Source organism: Monodelphis domestica, chromosome 1, assembly GCF_027887165.1.
Source record: "Monodelphis domestica isolate mMonDom1 chromosome 1, mMonDom1.pri, whole genome shotgun sequence".
Lineage (NCBI taxonomy): Eukaryota > Metazoa > Chordata > Mammalia > Didelphimorphia > Didelphidae > Monodelphis > Monodelphis domestica.
Genome location: NC_077227.1, coordinates 495,153,792 through 495,174,923, shown reverse-complemented (window position 1 = coordinate 495,174,923; position 21,132 = coordinate 495,153,792).

Sequence of the window (21,132 nt, the reverse complement as noted above, 5' to 3'; positions counted from 1 at the left end):
ACTTCATATTTATGAGACTCAGGACTCAAATTCCTTCTCTGTGAAATGACAGGTTAGATCAGATGACCACTTAAGGTCCTTTCCAAGTTCAAATTTCTGATTCCATAGATTTTTTTTTTCTGGATTCCATGAAGGGTCTGCTAGATGGCTCAATGCATTGAGAGCCAGGCCTAGAGACAAAAGGTTCTAAGTTCAAATATGATATGATACATCCTAGCTGTTTGACTCTGGGTAAGTCACATAACTCCAATTGCCTATCCCTTACCATTCTTTTTCCTTGGAGCCAATATACAGTATTGATTCAAAGATGAAAGGTAAGAGCTAAAAAAAGAAAGAAATTATATATCAAGATGAGCAAACCAGATGTGTGGAAGAGAATATTAAAAATTTGTCATAACTGTACCTCAAAACTAGAGTAACCAAGACCTTGGCTGGAATCTGGTTTCTGACCCTTAGCTGTTTGACCTGACCTTGGACTTCCGAACTTGGAATAATAGAAGGTATAAAAAAGATAAATATAGGTTTCATATAAGAAAGAACTACTTAACAGAACTATCCAAAACTGTAATGGGATAACTTAAGCAGAGAGCCAATGAACCCTTCTCCCTAGGAAGTCTAATAGCAAAGAGAAATGGAAATTGTGTAGGCTGAATTTGGGAATTTTCTAAACAGGTAAATTAAATAACAAGCAGTGCGATTTAATGGATAAAAATCTTTCTTACTTCTGATCTGATAAATGATTCAGCCATTAAGAAAATTAGTTCAGGACTATGTGGATTCATAAAATTCCACTAAAGCTTTTGGGAAACAAATGGTGACAAACTAATATAGTATCTAAATAATGTGCAGAGGATGATCATAAGCAGAATGTTGGATTTGGAATCAATGGATGGTGGTTCAAATCCTATATCTGCAACTTACTACCTATGTGACCTTGCTTAACTGACTTCACTTTTCTGAAATTCATTTTCCTTATCTGTCTTAAGGAGAAAAAAAAACAATAAATGTTAATTTTATTAGAATTTGAACAGGTAACAGATAACAAAACTAAATTTTAACATAGAGAAGGTAGATGGGAAATGAGAGTCAAGACTCTATGATCCTATGATGCAGTTCATTGTCACACTATGAGCCCGTCCAAGAAAGTAACAAAAATGTCTTAAATGTCTTTTCAGGGTGAGAATCTAGTAGCACTAAGATGATCATTCAACAGAGGTTACCACCAATTAAGTGCTGTGTGACTGCCAATCTGATCTGGAGAGTAATCTTGAGCTTGTGCAGATCTGTGTCAAAGGTGAGGAGAATTAGTGCTGGTTGGTTGGCTTTGGTTTTCTTAATCAGCCTTCAACTACTTGCCAAGATATTCACCTTCACTGTGAAAACAATTCCTCACATGTTGCCCAGTAGGTTCCTTGAAATCAGGTCTTCATTGTTCCCAAATGGGTTCATTCTTTAACCAACCTCTTGCTGACACTTTTGGGGCAGGGACAGTGTTGAGAGAGAGGTGATGTTCAGATGGATTTCTGAAGGGATTGTGACCCCAGTGTTTTTCAGTACATAGGACTATGGCTTCCGTGGTACCTCTCAGAGAGACAGAGAGAGACAGAGACAGAGAGACAGAGACAGAGAGAGAGAGAGAGAGAGAGAGAGAGAGAGAGAGAGACAGACAGACAGACAGACAGACAGAGAGACAGACAGAGAGAGAGACAGAGAGAGAATGCGTCATTGAGGGTTAATGTCCTTATTTCCTTCCTTCTCCCTTTCCCCACCTCTCCAGCTCTTTCTTTTTTCTTTTCTCTGCCTTCCCTGACACCATTCTCCCATTTCCCCTCCTTCTTCTCCTCTTCTTCCCTTTTTTAAAAACACTGACTCCTAATTCCCTCTTCTTCTTTCTCCCTTCTCCTTCCCTCTTCCATTTCTCTTCCTCCCTTCCCTTCCATTACTCCTTTCTCCTTGCCTTCCCACTCCCTCTTTTCCTTCTTCCCTCTCTCCTTTCCCTGACCGTCTCTCTTCTCTCTTTTCCTCCCTCATCTCTCTCATCATTAGTCCTTTTCTACACTTTTTTGTCCTCCATTCATTTCTCCCTTCCTTTCTTCTTTCCTTCTCTCCGACCATCCATCATCTCTCCCACCTTCCCACTTTCTTTTGTCCTTCTCCTCTCCATGCCTGTTCACACTCCCTTACTTCTATCGCCTTCCCCACCAACTTCATATTGTAGGGAGTTTCCTTTATGAGTTTCTGTCTAAGAATCTGCACCTTCATTCAGTTGGGAAAGGGGGAGGGGGTTAAGTTCTCATATGAGTAAGATTAACATTTGTTTGTTCCTTGAAGATAGTTATCTTTTCATTTCACAAACTCTTGCCTCTGTGGAATAACTTGTTTGGTGAAGAAAAAAAAATCTGTTTATTGCTGGTAGGTGTCACTCTAGTGTGTGTTCAAGGCAAAAAAAATTCCTTATTCTTATAACACTACACAACAACTATCTTAGCATTGAGTACTGTGTTTCTGTGTCATCCATCTCCACCCATTTAGCCCTCTTTCCACCTCTGAAAAGAAATGTGTCAGAGAAGAGTTGTCGGGGCACAGTGACTGAAGTCTAAGTCTAAGTACATTTAACTAATAAGGTAGGATGTGCTTCCACTTGCAGATAGCATCACAAAGTTTGAAGTGTGATCACCATTCAGATAAGTATGCCATGTAGATTTACCACCCCCCCCCCATCCCCATCCCTTCTCTGTTGTGGACAGCTGTGTCCTGGGTTGTCCCTCTGACACTTAAGTAAAATCTTCTATTTCTCCACATCTCCATTTGGGATTATTACCTCTCCAGGACAAGGGAATTTCCATTCTGATAAGTGATGAAAGATCTCTTGCTTCCTGCCTCTTTTTCATTTCTTTCCACATTCCTCAGGGACTGTTGAAACATATTTGGATGGAAGGAAATGAACATTTTTAAAGCACCTACTATGTGCCAGGCAATGTGCAATGATTTACAAATATTGTCTCATTTGATCTTCACAACAACCCTAGGAGATAGGTCTTACTATTATTCCCATTTTACAATTGAGAACACTGAGACAAAAAGGGTAAATCTATCCAGAGCCACACTGCTAGTGTCTGAGGCTAGAATCAAACTAGACTTTCTTGACTCCAGGCTCAACACTCTATTCATTTTGTCAAATAATCTGGGAGTGAGATTAGGAAAAAGAAGGCAAGAGTAGGGATGCATTCCTCTCATTTGTAGAAATCTTGAGCTAACATAATTCTATGAATAAAATATTAAGGATTTACTATGTGAAAGGATTTTAGTTTGAGGAAACAAAGATAGCACACAAAATCTACTCTCAAGTAGACTACAGTGTGATTAGAAGGTGGAGGGACCCATTTATATATATATACCTATGGCATAAAAGCAAAAGATAACTGTTCTCTCATATTAAAATGTTATGGAAAGTTAGGGGACGTGCTAGTTTTTTTTTTTCTTAGGCATTGACTGGAGAGGGAGAAAGCATAGAGGCATATGTCATGTAACCAGAAGGAAGAAGATTTCACCAAGTACAGGTGTATTGGGAAGGGAAATGCAGGGCAGAGTAGACTTTATTAAAGCCATGGGAAATGATGTTAGTCAGCTAATAGTTGTTATGTACCAGGTACTGAGAATACGAAGAAAGGCAAAAGTCAGTCCTTGCCCTCAAGGAGCTTTCAGACTAATGGGTGAGGTAACTTAGAAACAACTTTGTACAAATAAGATATAAATAGGATAAATGGGAGATCATCAATAGGAGGTAGTATCTAGCATTAAGGAGTATCCAGAAATGTTCCTTGTAGGAAAATGGGATTCTAGTGTAAGGGTTAAATTTAATGGTTGGACAATAATTTTATGAAATTATGTGGTTGCCAATATTTATTATAACTCAAGTCAGAAAATTGTTTACAAATATTTACAAAATGGAGAGGAAACAAAGTAGAGAAATGTGAAGAGGTTAGAGAGATTATCTATTTTATCAATTTAAATGTTTACCTCATGGTCTGCTTAATCCAGGCAGAGATTAATTAGTTCTCAATTAGGAAGGCTGGTAGTGAATAACCACAAGGCCTCCTCCAGGAGGAAAGCTAGTCTCTTAGGAAACTAGGAAAGGAGTCAGCCTTTCACTCACCCAATGAAGTAGTCCAGGAGTCAGAGTCTAAGCTGAAGCCAAGCTCCAAGCCCACAATCCAAGCCAGTCTCCAGCAAAGCTCTTTCAAAGACTCTAGACAGTCTCTTTAGACTATTTTCTCAAAGACAATTTGCTCTGAGGGATTTCAGGGCTTGCTTTTATGGTGACTTCTTGTTCCTGGCCCTCTTTACAAGGGCCAATCACGGTTTCCAAACTGTCTAGCACTGCCCAGGGGAAAGTGTCTATGGGATCAACTTCTCACTTTTTGAAGGTTAAGTTCTCATCAAAAAGATTACAGCTGAGGGTGTGAATTTTCTAAGTACCTTGCTAGCTTCTCACCTAGTACAAAATAGGGTGTTCAATCTTTTGTTGATTCAATTTAATAGTAAACAAAGGAGAGTTAATCCTGTCTTCAGTCTAGTGAGGTACTAAGTAGGGGTACTTAAGTTACTGTTAACTCAAGATAGACAATAGAGTAAAGATTTCTCTTTCATAATCCTCCCTATGATCATTTTAAACTACAATAGTTAGATATAAGAAGGAAATAAAAGATCAAGAGTAAACCAATGTTTGCTAGGTGCATTGACAATAAGCCTATTCAAGGGCAATCCCGTGGCATACAAGTGTTCAACCTTTCTACAGTTCAATCAGTTATATTCCAAAGTTCATGCTGGATCTCCTGATGCTTTGGAGGTTTCTTCAGGCATCTTCATGGTGTCTTCTTCAAACAATTTGTTTTCTTAATGCAAAGAGTTATCAAAACTACTTTTCCTGAAAAATTTTTTCATATAATTTTAAATTTCAAATTTTATGGCAATTATACACTAGTTGGGACTTGAAAAAAAAATCAGGGAAACTAAGAGATGGAGATAAGTAAGAAGGCTATTCCAGGAATGGGAAATAGTAATTTAAAATGTCCATAATCTGAATCTGAAATGTCTTATTTGAGGAATAGCATGGAGACCAGTGTTACTGGATCAGAGTTTATGGTAGTGGTGATGGGGGTTAGGGGATAGAGCACTGGTAGGTTTAGGGAGATTGTAAAAGTAAGAGGAGGTCAGGTTGTGAAGGGTTTTGAAAGTCAAACAGAGTTTTAAAAATTTGATCTTAGAAGCGATAGGAAATCCCTGGAGTTTATTGAATATGACAACATGATCAGAAATATAGTTTTGGAAGAAGAATTTTATAGCTAAGTGGAGGATGATGTAGAGTGGGTAGAGATTTGTGGCAACAAGACCAATGAACCAACTATTTCATTTGTCTAGGAATGAGGTGATGAGGAACTGCATCAGGCCAGTAGCAATGTCAGAAGGGAGAAGGAGGTATATGAAAGAAATGAGAAGAAAGTAAAATAGGCAAAGCATGACAACAGATTGGATGTGTAGTGATAGACTGAGGAATTAAGGATGACACCTTGGTTTTAACCTTGGTTTCAAGGGTCCCTGGAAGGATAAGAGAACCTTGACAATAATAGGAAAGTTAAAAAGAATGGAGATTTTGGGGAGAAAGATAATGAGTTCAGTTATGAGTTTAAGATATTTGTGGAGCATTCAGTTTGAGTTGTATAAGAGGCCATTGAAGATTTAAGATTAGAGGTCTGGAGAGGAATTAGGGCTGGACAAGTAGATCTGAGAGTCATCTGCATAGGGATGATTATTGAAAAAATGGGAAACAATGAGAACAGCAAATGAAATAATACAAAGGGAGAAGAGGACCTAGGATAGAACCTTGGAAGACTCACACAATTAGCAGAGGTGGCCTTGGTTGAAAATCTAGTAAATGAGTCAGAGAAATAGTCAGACAGACAAAAGAACCGGGAAAGGATAGTGTCACAATAATTTTTATAGAAGACAAATTTAAGGAAAAGAAGGTGATTGACAGTGTTAGAGACTATAGAGTTTTTTTTTTTAATTTAAAGATTAAGGATTGAGAAAAGGCCATTAGGTTTGGAAAATTAGTGATCATTAGTAACGTTCTAAAGCAGTTTTGGTTTAATGATGAAATCCAAAGCCAGATTGCAGTTAGGCAGAGAATTAGGGAAAAGGAAATGGAAGCACCTACTGTAAAACTCTCAAGGAATTTAATCACAAAAGGGAGGAGAGCTATCTTCCTCTCATTCAATAGGATGTTAGCTCTAAAAAAATAGATGGATCAAGTGAAGGTTTGTTGAAGATGGAGGAAATATGAGCATGTTTGTAGCCAGTAAGGAAGCAGTTAGCAGGCAAAAAACAACTGAACATTAGTGAGTAGGAATGTAAAAGGGAACAATATATTGGAGATGTATAAATGGGATGAGATCACTTGTGCATATAGAGGGGTTATTTTGGTAAAGAGAAGAACAATCTATTCATGTGAAGGAAATTGTGGCAAGGCATCTGAGTAATATGAGATGAGAAATGGGAGGAGAGGGAAGACTGTGAGGGACTGCAAATTTTAAAGTAAAGTACAAAGCAAGGTTCTTAGGTGAGATAATAAAGGCAGGGGGAGCTTTGGTAGGTTTGAGGAGAAAAGGAAGAAATTTGGAAAAGCCAGTGCATTGAGTGAGAGAATACATTGATTGCAGAGGTGTAAAAGGATTGCCTTGCCACAGTGAGGACCCATTTGATATTATGTAATATGTACTTCTAGTATCCTCAATCAGAATGGTTTTGTAGTGATTGATGGGAGTAACTCAAGGCAGTTATTTTTCAGGCCAAGAGCTTCAATGGGATAAAGAATTAAAGGACTCAAAAAGAAGAGGACAATGTAGAGTGAAGCTGGTTCCCCAAGGGATCAAGATAAGGAAGGTAGAGAGTATAGTCAGTATGAGGAGGGGATGGTCTGATAAAGAAGTAAGAGGTAGAGGCATTCGAAGTTGAGGTAAGGATAAAGAACAAGGCTTTGGAGTAGCAAAACAGAGAGGCAAAATGACAAGAAGCCTGCCTTAAAGTTAGCCCATTTGGATATGGTTAGAAGTGGCCTTAGATGGTACCTGAACAGAACTAGGAACATAGTCGTTCTTTAACATACACTTACAGATGAGTAAGAAGTATCTAGAATGATTCAGGAAACCCCCAAAATGTGGCAGGACTGGTGAGCCCTGGGAGTGACAAAGTTAGGGACTTTTTTAGGATTGAGAGTATTGATTCTAATTAACTCTAAATTCTTAATACCTTTGGGGAACCATATAATTTGGTGCTTATCTGAGTGAATTGCATTTCTTTTGAGCTAGTCAATTTGTCTTATTAGGTGATCTCACACTTCCATTGGGAATTCTCTATGTTTCCTCTTGGGGGAAATGCAGTGTGTTGTACAGAAGTGATTTCTTCTGCATTCCAACTGGATTGCCTTATACATTTTGGGCAGATCCACTGGGAAAAGCCATCGGTTGTTCTCTGTACTGAAGGGACTCATTGGAGGAATTTTCACCCAGAGTAGTTCTCACCTGAAGATGAAGGGTGAACTTCCTATCAACTCCTGACCCCTACTCTCTGTTGAGACTTCATTTTGAGACTGGAATTTCCTTCTGAGAGTAGAAAATCATTTGTTCCTATCTTCTTTATTACTTTTCATCAGCCAATGTTATTTGTTTAATTTTGATTTTTAAATTTCATTCTTCTCTAATTGTTTTTGGTTGTGATGGTCTGGTGACAGGTGCTTGTAAATCCAGGCTAGTGGTGTCTATAAGAATTTTGCTAAATGTTATTGTTGGATTTGTGACATTTTGTATTTGGATATGATTCTAATCTCTAGGCTGCTGGCTAGAGTACTTCTCAGCTCTTCTTAAAGACTGTTAATTTGGGTTTTGCCATAAGAACTATATGGAATAGTTAGCTTGGAACTCGTTAGTGTGAGGCATGGGGGGAAACACTTGAAAGGCTCATGCTTGTTTAGAGTTGGGGAAGTGAATACATGTGCAAAGCACCCCAGTTCATTTCCTGGAAATAGAAAAAAATTAATGAGAAGGAGAATGTATCAGAAATGATCAGGGGAACCCTCTGATTTGCTGTATTGCTCCATTCCAGCCTCATGTGAGGGCAGCTTTGAGAACACAGAATGTGAGTTTGACTCAGGCTGTTACTCACTACCCATGTAACCTTGGTCTAGTTACCCTCTCTGAAATGCAATTTCCTCATTTATCAAATAAAAGGATTACACTAGATGAGCTTTGAGATTCCTTCTGGCTCTAGGTCTATGATCTGTCATATTTACTATCATCTTATAAAAAATGGAACGGTAGGTTCAAGATGCTTGATAGTTAAAGGAAGAAAGGTAGAAAACCAATAAGAAAAAGAGACCAAAAGGATAGAGGAAAAGAGGGAGCCAGAGAGCCCTGAAAGAAGAAAACTCCATGGTAGGAAGGGCAGAAATGAAGGCTATTCTGGGAAAATGTTTGATGGGGATGAGATATGACAGGTTTTTGGCAGATAAGTGTGTTGGGTGCCAATGAGATGTGACGGCGGCCTGTGTGGCCCAGCTCTGCATAGGCTAGGTTGTTCACCCAGCCAAACTGGGCCAACTGAGGGCAGAGTAGGGGAGGAAGCCTATCCTGGACACAACTCTTCTTTTTGTCCCCTTGGAAAGCCTGATCTCTGTAGCACCTGGGGAGAGATAAAGACAGCTGGGGTGCCAGTATTGGGGTGTGTGTGTGTATGTGGGCACATGCATGTGTGCTCATGTGTACCACAGCCATACATTATAATCTATTCTTATTTTCTCATCATTAGCAGTTCTCATCCATGACATTTTGTAGATCTCAAGATAAGAAGATTTACCTAACAAGCTGACAGTTCCCCTTCTCTGTTTCTTTTAATGTTTTTCCCCAAACTCTGCAGCATTTGAACTATCTCTCTGACTACCCAATGGACCCATCTCCTTTTCTACTCATTCATGTGCTACATGACATCTTTTATCATTCATTCTTGAACTTACTCATAATTGATAACAAACTGCATTCTGGAATACTCTTCTTCATTTCTACAACAAACCAAAGTCTGCTCATTTTACTGGACCCCACGTAAGACTCCCTTTCTCAATGAGGCCTTGACTATCTTGTGTTTTTCCATTACTCACTGGGTTAATCTACAATTGGGCTTCTCTTGAGATCATGGTGATCTATGACTTATATTTCTATAGCATCATCAGGAGAATATTTGTATTAAGAAGATGTGCTTTTATGCCTGGGAGCAGCTAAGGAACATTTAAAACTTTGTCTGTGATTTGGGTGATACCACACCTGAAGAGACAGAGTGTGGTAACTGGAACCAGTCCTACAGGTTTATATATGATGTGTATATAAGATGACATATGAATGTGTGTACTGTAAATATGGTGGGGAATGACAATAAAAATAATGATAGCTCATACTTATATAATGCATAATGTTTACAAAAATCTTCTTGTGTGGGAAGTAGTGCAAATATATTTATCCCTACATTACAAATGAGAAACTTGGACTTGTAAAAATAAAAATTTAATCTTAAATAATAAAAATATTATTTTTAAGGAAGTTTATTAAATTATCATTAGAAATTAAGGAACAAAGAGGATACAAAACAAAAAAAAAACCCATATGCCTATGGCTGGTTAGCCATTTTCAAAATCCCCACCTTACCACCATCACTGCTGATTGCTACATCATGCCAAAGAGGGTATGGGAGGAGTTATTGCCAGTTAAATACCAATAATGTGATCTCCCCAATGTGGAGATGTAGAAGAGATTATAGGGAATTTTTGGAAATACTAAGGACTTCTGGGAAATGAAGTCAAAGGTTCAAAATCTCCATTTATACAGACTCAATGGAGAAAAATGACTTCGTTTAAAAGTCATGCTTTTAGTCTTATGTATAATGAGGCAGATTTTTAAAAAATGCCCCAAGTCTGCAGTAATTCTGCCTTTGAAAGTATAGTTATCAAATCATTCTGGGCTCTGCTCCCAGTTAGTGAGTAGAAACTCTCTCAGCCTGGGTTAGGGAATGTTGATCTCCTATACCCATGCTAGGAAAGGTCACTCTTTCCCTGTGGCTCCCAGAATTGTCTTACACCCTTGTGACCTGAACACAGGGACATTAGGAAACATAAGGAGAGGGTCAACCACAGGCATTTATGAGAAATAAGCTTAGACCCATCAAATGTAGTCAGAATTTTTGGACATTATTAAAAACACTCACCCATCTGAAGGCAAGGGGCAGGAGCTAAAGACTGCTAGTTTCTCTTCCCTTTTTATCCTTGGCATCCCATCTACATGAACAGACATCCATGATAAAAAAACAAAACAAAAACAAACAAAATGTTAAAACCCCACAGTCTTATATATCTCTAATTTTCTATTTTGAGCTCATTTCTCTTGATCTCCCAAGAAGGCTTTGATTCGAAGGAGGGAAATACAGAGGTCATAACTCCCCCAGTAGCACAGGAGTGCTTCTGCCCCATGGGTCTGTGGGATTCTTCATTCCTCTTCTTCTCCTTTCTCTTCTCCTCTTCTTGTTTCCTCTGGAGATATCTTCAAAACTCCCACTGTATGGAAGAAAACCCTGTCCTCTGGTCTTGATGTTGCATTGACTTCCTTTTTCCTAAACTGGGAAGGAATATAACTCCTAGAGTCTTTGTAGCCAGCCCAAGCCTTGCTACTGAGCATACTCTAGTATGTTGATGCCTGGGCTACTGGTTGGCGTTCATAACACTAAATATGGCTTAACAAAGTCAATACTTTATCTAATCCATTTAGAGTTAAACCTTAGGAAACTGGAATGAATGCCCAAAGATTGAAGTTTTCTAGGTTTTTTTTTTTAAGATTAAACTTTTTTTAATTAAAAAAAGGGGCATCAAAGATATTCACCAGGAAAATAAACAGACCCCATGTTCATAAGGAAAAAGCAATTTACTTTTTTCTAAAACTATCATTTCAAATATCTGCATTTGACAAAGGTCACTACAGTTTCTGAGATATGGATACCAAAAAAAACCAAACCATTTTTACAAATATTGGGATAGGTCTTTTGAAGAAAAGCCCTGGAAATATACATATGTTCTAGGGGCAAATCCCAGCATCAAAAGTGGAAAGAAAAAAATGACCAGTGCTTACTTACTCTGTCATATAAGTCTCTGCTAATCCGTGTTCTAGTTCATTATGCTTCTATACCAACAATGCCTTTTTTTTTTGAGTCCAGGTTGTTGAATGAATGCATTGAATGTATTCATTCCAGAATGCCTAAGTAGGTACAGTATACTTACCAACTGATAACCTTCAGCCTGGAGGGGACCTCAGAATCTCCATTAGGAGTAATCATAGTAAAAATGACAATTGACATTTAGCTAATGTTAACGTTTTCAAAATGCTTTCCATGTATCATTTCTTGGAGCCCCACATCAATCCTGTGGGATAAACACTTACTACCAATATCACCATCTTCAATTTTTCAATAATGAGGCTGAGGGTCAGAGAGACTGAATGTGTCAGAAACAGGATTTTAATCCTGGTTCTTCCTGATTGCAAGTCTAACATTTTCTCTTGAACAGAGCACATATTCCCTGTAACCCCCTTTCCCCACCGGCCCCCTTGGTTACGCACATCCACTGATGCGAAGTCATACAGTCATGTTAGATGTGTGTTTTTTTTAAGGGTTAGATAGACTACTATTTTTAAACAGATTAAGGAGAGGATATAAACCATTTCAATTGAGATTTTTAGTTGGCTAAATCCTGGCTAATTGAGCTTTTATTGCATTTTTATTAGGATCTATTGGTTTTGGCTCCTTCACAAAGAGGTGCTAATTTGTGAATGGGAGCACCTATTTGCAAATGAGCCCTTCTTTACTTTGATGGTACCTTCTGAGAACTGGCCACTTGAACTGACTAGACCAACTTCTGTACACTAATTATTTGATCCCTCTTAAGTCATCATAGTGCTTGCTATAGCTCGTCTTATTTTTCTCCTAGACTATTTTGTAAAATAGCCTCCTTACTGATTTTCTTACATCTAATCTTTCTTTTTTTTAATCCAGACTCCTAATGCATGATTCCAATAAGGCCACTCCATCCTCAAAAACACATGATAGCTCTCCATTGCTTCCCAAATAAAATATAAACTCCTTACTCATCATTCAATTCCCTGCCCTCCGTAGTCTGGCTACAACCTACCCTCCTAAACGTTCATAGTAATTCCTGTATTTTATGTTTCAGCTATGCTGAATTATTCTTTCTTCTCAAATCTTACCCTATTTTATCATGCCTCTATATATTCATACATATAGGAATGTGGAATCATAGATTTAGAATTGGAAGGGACATTCAAGGCCAAAAGGCCATTTTACCATTAAGGAATAGTTCAATAACTTGCCCATACAACTTGTAAGCATTTAAGATGACATTGAAACTCAGTGCTTCCCGGATCTGTGTGTTGCTTTGCCTCCTACCCTATGCTGCCTCTCAGTGTGCTTCGTCCCCCAGGCTTAGAATGATCTCTTCCCTCTCATCTCCAACTTTACAAATCCTTTTCCTCCATCAAGGTCTAGTTCTACCTTCAAGGTGTGGTTCTTTGTAATACCTTCCCTGATTCCCATTCCATTCCCTTATCAGGCAGAACTTGTACATGCTTTCCTTTTTCAATTTCTCAGGCTTGTGCCTCTCTTTATATGTCTTTCATAGAACCAAAGACAAGAAGAGCTGGAAGGAACCTCGTGGTCATCTAGTCTAGGCCATACCAGGAAAAGAATTCTATCTACAAAATATGAGATTAGTGGTTATTTAGTGTTTGTTTGATGACCTCCCATGATGGGAACCTACTACCTCCTAAAACAACCCATTCCTCCTTTGCATAGTTCTGATTGTTAGAAATTTTCCTCTTGGGGGCAGCTGGGTGGCTCAGTGGGTTGAAAGTCAGGCCTAGAGATGGGAGGTCCTGGGTTCAAATCTGGCCTCAGACACTTCTTAGCTGTGTGACCCTGGGCTTGACCCCCATTGCCTAGCCCTTACCACTCTTCTGCCTTGGAACCAATACACAGTATTGATTCCAAGATGGAAGGTAAGGGTTAAAAAAAAGAAAAGAAATTTTCCTTTCATATCAAGACTAAATTTGCCTTTTTCAAACCTCTCCCCATTACTTCTTGTTTGCATTCCGGGACCAAGCAAGACAAGTCCAATCCCTATTCCAAATGACAGTAAATACTTGGATCGCTTAAACAGTCTTCCTTCCTCTTCTTCAAACTAAAGGTCTCCAGTTCATTCAAGGACTCTCATGTGTTTGAACATGAGATCCTGCATCATCATGTTGCTTACAGTACAAAGTAAAAAATTGCGATTTCAGTATATCTTATTCTCCTGCTTGACTGAAAGCAGACTATCACATTTTCATCTTTTTTTCTTAGTGTATAACTGTGCCTTTGATTCAATTTAATTAATTAACTAATTAAAAAACCCTTACCTACTGTCTTAGAATCAATATTATGTACTGTTTCTTGGCAGAAGAGAGGTAAGAGCTAGGCAATGGGGGATAAGTGACTTGTTCAGGGTCACATAGCTAGAAAGTGTCTGAATTCAGATTTGAACCTAGGACCTCCCATCTCTGGGTCTGGCTCTCAATCCAGTGAGTCACCCAGCTGCCCCCACCCCCATCGTTCATTTTTTTAAAAAACCCTTACCTTCTGTCTTGGAACCAATACTGTGTATTGGTTCCAAGGCAGAAGAGTGGTAAGGGCTGGGCAATGGGGGTCAAGTGACTTGCCCAAGGACACACAGCTAGGAAGTATTTGAGGCCATATTTGAATCCAGGACCTCCCACCTCTTGGCCTGGCTCTCAATCCACTGAGCCATCCAGCTGCCTCCCCCCCCCCCCCATCATTCATTTTTACAGCAGCTATTAAAGCTAGATGTTCTATCCCAACCTCACCTCTTGTCCATTCCTACCAATTTTAGTCTCTCTCTCCTTAGAGGACAAAGAGCACCTTAAAAGACTCTAGAATCAAGTTGCCTTTCCTCCTGCTCCCTCTTAACACAAGCCCCATTCTCCTTTATTGTTTTTATTCCCTGCTCTCTGGAAGAGAAACTCACTAAAAAAAAAGAAAGAAAGAAAAAGAAAAAAACAAATTTAGTTGGGAGGCAGCTGCTCACAAAGGAAATTTAGTTGTCAAAATGAGGGCTGGGGCTTTTTATGGTGCTTACTGGAACTAACCAGAAATGCTTCACTTTGTTTTGTCTTCCCAGAGAATATCCTCTTTAATGAATCCAGAGACTCTGAGGGTGGTGAAAGAACTTTGAGCATGAAATTGTGTGACTGGAAATGATTTGTCGCCTTTGTGTTGTCATGCCAGGGCCTTTCGAGTAATGGGTTTTGCGATGGGGACGGCAGGCTGGTGTCTGGGGGAGGGCTTCCTGGTGCTCACTGCCTGCTTCTGTGCCACTGAGGCAAGTGTGAGTGGTGAGCAGGACCGGGAGAAGGGAAGCCACTTCAGAAACCGGGCTGGGTGGAGTTCCCATAGCCAAGACTCCCAGAGGACTTTGGAGGTGGCCAATGATGCAAGCGGCCAGAGACTTAAGACTACTGGTGGCTCTTGGATGAAAACTTGCAAGTTTTGTAAGTGTCGGGGAGGCAGGGGCGGCAGATGGTTCTTCTTTTTTTCTTCTTCTTTTCATTTTAAGTGCCTCAGGGAGAGCTGAGTTCTCACAGGCCTTGGGTGTGAGAGAATGGAACTTTGGGGTCCAAGTACAGAAAACTTGCCGAAGTGTGTGCTGTCTTGATCCTCCTCTGAGAGTCAAGTTTGGGGTTTTCTTTTATCTACATTCCAGGGTTAGACTACAGGGACGGTGGCTGTAGCTTTTCTCAAGGTCCTGCTCTCCTGATACCTATAGTAGTGTACATTGGAAAGCATCCTAGATTGAGAGTCAGAGGTCCTTGGATTAAATTTCCTTCTTTGTCATTTATTTCCTGTGTGGCCTTGGGCCAGCCACTCACCCTCTGCCACAAAGGGTGTGCTGGAGCCAGCTCTCAGAGCCAATGTTCGATTTTCAGTGTGAGCATTTACACCTCTGAAATCAGCAAAAGCCACCAATCAAGCCTCCTATTATTGTTTTGTTGATTATCTTGTCTTGAGGAAATGATGGAGAAAATAATGTAGATTAAATTGAAAAGTGTAGTAGGAGCACCATTCTTCCAATCCCCCCTCCACCTCCACCAAGCCAGTCATTAAACATTTACCAGCAAAGATAAAATATTCCCAATTTCGTCACCTCAGAATTGAAGGGGCTGGGGGACAGCTGGGTATCTCAGTGGATTTCAAGGCAGGCTCAGAGACAGGAGGTCCTAGGTTCAAATCTGGCCTCAGACACTTCCCAGCTGGGTGACCCTGGGCAAGTCACTTAATCCCCATTGCCTAGCCCTTACCACTCTTCTGCCTTAGAACTAATACACAGTATTGATTCTAAGATGGAAGGTGAGGATTTAAAAAAAAAAAAAGAATTGAAAAGGTTGAACTAGATGATCTCTGGCCTTTCTTCCAGCTCCAAATCCATCATCTTATGTGCCCCCAGCACTATGTTTATATTGTAATATATGATATATTATATATATGTTAATATGTTATATGTTATCAGAGCTAATATATAAATATGTTTATCTTATAGATTTATATATTTTATATATTTATATATAAATAAAAATAATAAGTAAAATAAAAATATAAAAGAGAGTGTAATGGAGCATAAAGAGTTTTGTATAACTGTGGTATAATTGAACATAATAGACTTCTCTACTAGCAGCAATGCAATGATCCAGGACAATTCTGAAGGACTTGTGAGAAAGAAGCTATCCACATCCAGAGGAAGAACTGTGGGAGTAGAAACACAGAAGAAAAACAACTGTTTGATCAAATGTGTCAATGGGGATATGATTGGGGTTATAAACCTAAATTATTACCCTAATGCAAACATCAATAATATGGAAATAGATCTTGACCAAAGACACATATAAAACCCAATGGAATTGTGCATTGGATTTGGGAGGGGGTTGGGGGGAGTGGAGGGAAAGAACATGATTTTTGTAGTCCTGGAAAAATGCTCTAAATTAATCAATTAAAAAATTTTTTAATTAAAAAATTAAAAATAATAAAATATAATGTTAGCTACTAAAAAGAGAACACACACACACACACACACACACACACACACACACACACACGAATTCTGTATAGGGAGATAAAAGACTGGGTTCTGGTCCCAGAGGTGTGGCTGAGGACAAGTCACTTTATTTCTCTATATTTTTAAAATTTCCCTTAGTTTTGTGTGTGTGTGTGTGTTTTGTTTTTTTTGTCTGTAAAATGAGAGTATTGGATTGGATAATTTTTGTAGTCTATGACTCCAAGCATTTCTTCAGGGTAGGATAGACAATCTCCACTGAGATCAGTGAGAATTTGAGCTACATTTTTCTTGGAGATAAGACAAATATCCAAGAATTGGGTTGTTTTTCTAGTGGTAATGGAGTTGAATCTAGGAAGGAAACAAATGTTTGACTCAAGTTGGATTCTTCATTTGTGCCCAGCCTGTGGCAGAGCTGATGGACACTGTCCCTGCTGACTGGGCCTATTGACACTGAGATGAACTCTGATGCCTGGAGCTTCTCGTGCCTCAGGGCCCTCTGTGGAAGGGAAGTAACCTAATGTACTTCAGCATATACATGATACAAGTTCATGGAAGTTTGTTTGGGGCATTTTTGATCTCAGATAAGTAGCTCCATTAGTAAAGTGTCAGTAAACTAGATATTGAGGCTTAAGATATTTTTCCTGGAAAAGCCCAAGAAAATCTATCCATCCCAGAAACATAAACTATTTCATAGTATGGAGAAGGTTGAGTGATGCTTAATGAACATCTGGGTCCCAGTGACATAGTTGTAAGCACTCAGCAAGTTTCATCCAGGGTCTCTTCGCATTTCTTCCATAAAGCTTTTCCTGATAATCCCACTATCTCTCTTCTCCTTTTCTCTGTTTATACTGTTGGGATTCAATAATGGAATCATGGATCTAGAGTTGGAAGGAACTTAGCTATCTTCTTGTCCAATTCCCTCATTTTAAGGAAGAAGAAGCTGAGACCCAGAGGGGTTGAGTGACTTGTCTACAGTCACACAGTAAGCAACATATGTTATGTTCAGACCCAAGTCTTCTGATCCCAAATTTAGTTTGCACTTTCCACTGCACCATGATTGATGTGGAGACTGGAGGATAGAAGAAGGGCAAAGATTGGTACATTTGGAGGGCACCCTGCAGGCTTCAGCACAACTTTACCACTTGTCTATCATATCTTTGGCAAACTTGAAACATTAGTGGACCATGTCTGAAACTTTAGGGAAAATCTCCCTGTTTTGGAACTTGTGAAAAGGTCTGGGAGTAAATTGTGGCACTTATGATATTTTCAGAGACTGGCCATGAATTTTTTTTTAAATGGAAAAATAACACTTTCCAGTCAAGAATCCCAAATGTGGTCCAATCATACCGTTACATTTTTAGAGACATTTAAGATGAAAACAGTATTCTGGCTGCCAGATAAGAGCAAGCATGTATATTTAGTAGAACATAGGGTTACGTAACATCCAGATACACAATCCAGATGAACACTGACTCTAATCTCTAGGCTAAATTAGTATTGATTAACTGGACTTTATATTCATCTGTTCAATTTTTGCCTAATATTAGATTCTAAAGCAGACCTTTTATTCTCACAAGTCAGGTTAGGGAACTTGGAGATGGTCTTTTGGAACAATTGGGTCCTTAAATTTGTGCTCCCTCCCTAAAGGCAGGAAACAAGATGGGTGTAACCTTGTAGGGCTGGCACTTGGATCCCCTGGACTCCAAAGAAAAAGCAGAATAAAATTTAGAAAGACTGGATGTTGTGTTGCTTTTTTTCAAAGCGAATGTACATTGGCCAACAAGTGGTGGAAGCAGGCAGTTTCCACATGGTCCAGAGTAAAACACGGTCAATCTCCATCAGCACCAATCAACCTAGGGCCCAGATGACTCACTTAACTACTCCATCTGACTTCCCTTCCCTTTCCTTTTCATATTATTTGAGTCCCAGTCAACTGAGAGGTAGCAGGTGTTTATTTTAGGCCATTTCGACCTCAACTCGTTCTTTGGCCAAATGAAATGATCTCCAAATGCCTCTCCTAAACACCCATGTTTTAATACAGTAGGGCCTTTGTTGCACAATATCCATTTTGTTTTCTGACTTCACCTCATTTCTGCTCCAAGATTATTTGACTTCTTAGTAGAAAAATTCTCTTCCACTTGCTACTGGTTGTGCAGTGCCTTTTGGAGTGGTTCAGTTAATTTGTGTTGGGATTAATTAACTAATTGCTAATGTCTTGGGGCTAAATTGCATGTTTGCATGTCAGGATGCTATACATAATTAACAAGCCCACTCAATGAGGGAGCTGGCATTATGAACATGGGTTATGACAGTTGGGGCAAATGTGAATTGGAGGGACTACTTTCATTAAATTATTCATAAGTCATTTGTTTTCCCTGTGCCAGTTATTGTCTTTAGGAGAGCACCACATGGCTAAGGGAAATTTTGGGCACAGACGAGTAAGGAACTCCTCAGGCTAAGGCCCCAAACCCATTTGAAGCTCTGAAACCAGGGCTCCTAAAAGTGAGTGTACATTCAGAGAAATAACTTCATAAAACACAAAGCCAATGTGACCCCCTAAGTACTATTGGCTACATGCTACAACTGTGACATCCCAGGACAGGCAGCCTGCTTCAGGAGCTGAAGGAAGACTTTTGGGTAAGATGCCTGGTATTCTCATGATATTGATTCTCTTAAGAATTCAGAAAACCCTTGGCTTCAGTAGAGCCTTATGATTATCTCTATGGAAGAAATGATGAGTTAACCAAATGGCCAAGAAATAGTATTTATCACCATCAACACCTTCCTTATATTAGGGGCCAGTGTGGTGTGGTAGGGAAAAAATTCTGGTTCTGTCCTTTCTATTTGTATCTCTGGATTGTTGAATAAGTGTAGAAAAAAAGAAAAAAAAGAAAGGAAATATAGTGGGAAGGAATATTTTTCTTGAAACAAAAAAGAAAATCATTGGTTCATAAATTTAGGGCTCCCAGAGGTCCAAGAAGCTATCTAATCTAATTCTGTCATTTTGGAGATGAAGAAACCCAAGGCCCAGAGAGATTAATTTAATTGGCCAAAGGTCACCCAAGTGGTACATGGCAGAGCTGATATTAGAATCCAGGTCTTTTGACTTTAAATCCAGTGTTCTTTCTACTGAACTGCTTTGTTTTCAACTGGGGAGAATTTTTTAAAATAAAACTCTGATTTTGGACTAAGGGTTTAAATCACATCTCAACTCATTTAACCACTTTGGGTTTCAGTTTCCTTTGTAAATAAAAGGATTGAACTAGGAGACTTCTGGGATAACTTCTAGATCTATAATCCTATAGTTCCATTGTTACTACCTTTCTTGTGATTGGGAAAATCACTTGCTCTTTGGGCCTTAGTTTCCTCAACTGTAAAATGAGGCAGCTGGACTAGAAGGCCTCTGTAATTCCTTCCCACTCTATATCTATGAACCTATGGATAAGAGCTAGTAGGTGGCACAGTGATAGAGATCCATAGCTAGAGTCAGGAGGACCTGGGTTCAAGTCTGGTCTCAGACACTTCCTAGCTGGGTGACCATTGGGCAAATCACTTAACCCTGTTTGCCAAGACCTTGCCCTTCTGTCTTAGAGTTGTTACTAAGACAGAAGATAAGGGATAAAAACAAACAAACTCAAAACCCATGTAGAACACATCATACCCATCACTGTCAGAAGCTTCTGGCCCCTTCCAGTTTCTAACATTCAGTTAATCATGCCTTTATTATTAATGTGGATCATTTTCAGTTCTCCAGTACCCATCCCCACCTATCACATTGAGCCCAGCTGTTCTTTTAGGGGGTAAATTTCCTGGGGGTAAATGTGGGATAAAAGAAGCAAATTTAGATGGATCTGTCATTTCATCACTGTAGACACTCCCTCCACTATTTCTCAACCCTCAAAGCCACCTCATCCTAAGCAAGTCACAAAAGTCTTCTTCTAATACCTCTTGGTAGTCAGGAGGTAGCCTTGAGACCTCAAAATCTATCCCAAACAAAATTCAATTTCCCACCAGTCACATCAGGCATGAAGGACTTCAGTTACAGGCTGAGGATCCAGGACTGTGTATCTGCTGAGGACCAGTCTAGGTAAGGACAGAGAGGCCCATGACAAGAAGCTTGGCCATTAGGGGATAGTATTTTGGCTGTGACCACACATGAAGACACATGCAAATTGCTGGAAACGGGATGATTCGGGATGATTCAGTGGGCAAGAATATACAACCTGGAGTCAGGAAGACCCAAGTTTGAATCCTGACTCAGAAACTGTATAGCTGTGTGACCCTAGGCAAGTCTGTTAACCTCCTTTAGCCTCAGTTTTCTCATCTGTAAAACAGAGATAAAAATGGCATCCCCCCAAGTTGTTACAAGAATCAAATGTGATATTATATAAAAGTGTTCTATAAATGCCACTGATTATTATTATTGTTCTTATTCAAGTTGCAATATAAATGCACAGGAGAATTAAAAAGGAAACATTATAAAACATTAGAGAAGAAAGTGGTCACTTTTGGCTGGGGAAGGGTCAAGGAAAGCATCTGAGCCAGATCTTGAAGGAAAAGCAGAGATTGGGTGAAGAAGGTTGGAGACCATTCCAGGCATGGAGGGAAGTGATGCACAAAGTCTTAGAGATGAATATAGTTAAGCAAGACTGAGGAATGGTAAATAGACTAATATGAATAGGAATGCTTGGTCTACTCTATCTTCATCAGGGATGGATGGAATGCCTACTAGATGAACATCCCAGGGAAAAGTCACTAAGTATAGAAATACTAAGAGCAAGTAGGTCTATCTGATGTGTGTGCCCTGCTCTTGTCCTGGATGAGTATATATCTGGAATTGGGCAAGGAATGGAAAGTACTGTAAGAAG